Source organism: Alosa alosa, chromosome 23 (assembly GCF_017589495.1).
Source record: "Alosa alosa isolate M-15738 ecotype Scorff River chromosome 23, AALO_Geno_1.1, whole genome shotgun sequence".
Lineage (NCBI taxonomy): Eukaryota > Metazoa > Chordata > Actinopteri > Clupeiformes > Clupeidae > Alosa > Alosa alosa.
In genome coordinates, this window is record NC_063211.1 from 14696027 (window position 1) to 14699109 (window position 3083).

The 3083-nt window shown below is 43.3% G+C and overlaps 1 protein-coding gene across 1 annotated transcript in view; it reads left to right on the forward strand.

Annotated features, from left to right (window-relative positions):
- The window catches only part of scn1lab (sodium channel, voltage-gated, type I like, alpha b), a 44867-nt gene continuing 41784 nt past the window's right edge, over window positions 1-3083 (forward strand). The window contains 1 exon segment of the mRNA XM_048234403.1: window positions 1-277. The gene's annotated coding sequence lies outside the window, so the exon portion shown is untranslated.

Here is a 3083-nt window from a genome sequence, read left to right on the forward strand (position 1 = left end):
TCGTGAGATCCAGGGAGATGCGCGCGCCACGGATAACCGGAAGCGCTGATCGGTAATACACGGCGAGACGAGTGACACCAAATCTCAGTTTTTTTTTATCAATGGAGGACTGATTCATCAATTCCTCGAACGGGTCGATGTGTACCGGGAGATTTCGTTCATATGATCAGAAGAATATATCACATGTTTTTATACTCAGAGGAATTGTGAGGGTGAAATTATCCGAGGCGACGGTATCTACCTTTCCATAGATCCGCACCTGACAGGCATTTCCATGGTGAGTGCTTACATTTGTAGAAACATTTAGAATTGTAAGACCACAAACCAGCATCATCTTGTCAGGTATATTTGAAGCTTCACACTAATTTGACTGTCATATTATTTATTTATTGAACGACTCATTCCTGCTAGTGTCCTGAAACGCATTGGCATGAGAGACAATCTGTGATTTACAGCTGATAAGGAAAAAAAAAACTAAAGAAAACAGTTGAATTGCTTAAATCCTTGACCATCTTAACGCCGTCATTTTGGACCAAATGCGAACAATGTATAGGCTAGATGTAATCTCCCAAATAGTATTTAATATTTAATTTAATGCCGTGATTGGCATTAAGGATAGGGTTGGATTAAATGTAGCCTAGGCCTAATAGGGATCATCCCGATAGATAATCATGCTTTTTATGGGATTTGTCTCGACAATGAGAAGCTGTAAGTGAAAGCGGTCGCGTTGGTCCTTTTCCTTTGCTTCGTGGGATTTGGCAATTATGTCTGCACATATGTGACTGGTGGATGTTTAGGTTTCACCAGGCGACACCCATGGTCTTAAAGCTAAACGTAGCGTCTCCGATTTGTCTACGATCGTCGTAAGGAAGAACAAAAACACTTCAGAATGTTGTTGTAGAATGAAAATACGTGTGTTCTGATTCATAAGCGACGCAGGAGGTTATTTTTGTTTCCTCTTAGGTGTGTCGCTCAATACTCTGATTGATAATGATTGTCATTGGGAAGGGACAGCGCGTGCCCAGCTCCCCACCCACCAGTCCACAAACCGCCACAAACAGAGAAGAAAATGACGCGGTTTTAAATTGATACTTAAACCTGTTACCAAAACCCAAACTAGTTCTTAAGCTAGGTGAGTGATTGAATGGGAGAGGCACAATAGAAAGAAAATCTGCCTGTTGTGTATGACGACACGCCTGGAGATGTCTCGAGTCGCCTAGACACAGTTTGCTATGTGGAATTGAAACCAATTTCAGTCCTGTCGGAAGTATTGTTAACCATGGCTTGCGGCGATATTTGTTTTTTTTTTCTAAGATCATCGCCGATTAATGCTTAACAGTGTCGTGTATGGTGATCTCGAAGCCGTCATGCAATTGCCTTCCTCCGGTGTGGAAGGGCGTACTCCTCTGGTAGGCTTGCCTACGGTATGGAAATAAACGAGAAACGTCAACATGGCGCAGCTGCTCCACTCATCCCTCGGTCGAAATCGATAAAGGTAGGGCCTTCTGCTTCACCTGCTGTTTCACTTAAACTGTGTTAATTTCGTATGCTGAACACTATCGTTTCGCTTTGGGCATTATAAAGCTGTTCCCAGGATTTCAGAGGTCCAGGAAAACTCCTTATTGTCGTATGACAGCACATACGTGATATTTGTTCCAGAAAGATGGTGTGTCAAGGATGCCTTCTGGTTTCAGGCAGTGACAGACCATTTTTCCTCGTGACAACCTTAGGAAAAAACGATGTTTTCTTTTAGTATAAGGACTATTTGTAGACATTTGCTGGCACCTGAAGACAAGGAGGGAAACAGTAACGGAATAGCCTACCTCACAAACGAAGATTTTAGAAGGAAATCATTGTCAGTGAAGATTTTAAAAGTGGTCTACAGAACATGTGATAAAGCGACAGGCTACATTACATCAGAATATCATCAGTTATTCAAGTCAGTTATGGAGTTTACAACGTTTGAAATGGAGACAACGTGTTGATAGGTGTAGTTTAGCAATACCCTTGTAGTTTAACAATACCCTTGTGGTGTTTGTCTGATTTGCTACTGCCATCAGACACTTTGCCTGTTTCAGCACCTTGGACAGCTATCTTTGGGACTGCAGACGGCGAACATCGAATCTCAATTTGAAATCATCACAGTGACCAGGCAGTTACTGATAAGCAGCTGGTGGCTTTTGGTCAGAGCAAGGCTGGGGAACTCCCTGCCAAAGTGTTTGTAGGTATATACTGCGACAAAGGAAGCACAGGGTCATCAAAGATATGATGGGGTATAATGGGATGAAGTCACACGCAATATTAGTTGGTATATAAGCTGTACTGTCAAAATGATTCGGTCCGAATTTAGACTTGGCTCATTCTTTCTATTTGGTAACTAGTAATTGCCCTAGAACTGTCATGTCAACTCACACATATTGATAATGACAGTCAGTGTGTGGAAGGGTGGGTGGGTGGATAGACGCCTAGTAGCCTATATGGTGTCAGGGTGGGAAGGTGGCAAAGGCAATCGACTCTACTGAGCACTGTCCTTAGGGTCAGTTCAGATGCTGAATGTGTGTGTGTGTGTTTGTTTATTTGTGTGGCCTAAGGTTAGACAAGCTTTAGCTATCACTTGAGGTCTCAGTGGGAGGATCGCGATAGCCCAAGGTCCAGCATCTCTACCACTGATGTGCTGTCAACTCACCCCTCCCTGAATGGCTCTCTATGCCTCTGTGAGCCCGCTCAACCAACACACGCAGATGAGTTCTGGAAGACTTGACCCTCAGCGTGGATGATTCCTGAATGATCCCTGGCCTCCAGGCCAAGATACAGAGTCAAGTAGCTGCTATCTTTGGAACTGCCACATCGTTACTCATTACTGTGTCTGTTTGTATGTGTTACAGACCTGTCATATGTTATCCATATGTCGTAGATGTGGATGAAGATGGGTATTATAGTGTTGAGTTCATGCAACAAATATGCATAAATAATGCTGGGGGGGGGGGGGCTTTGAAGTGAGAATGAAGGCTACTTTATGTCAATGGAGACTATTGTAGTAGTATGGGCCTACTTTACTTGCTGGTGCATAATACAATGCCTTG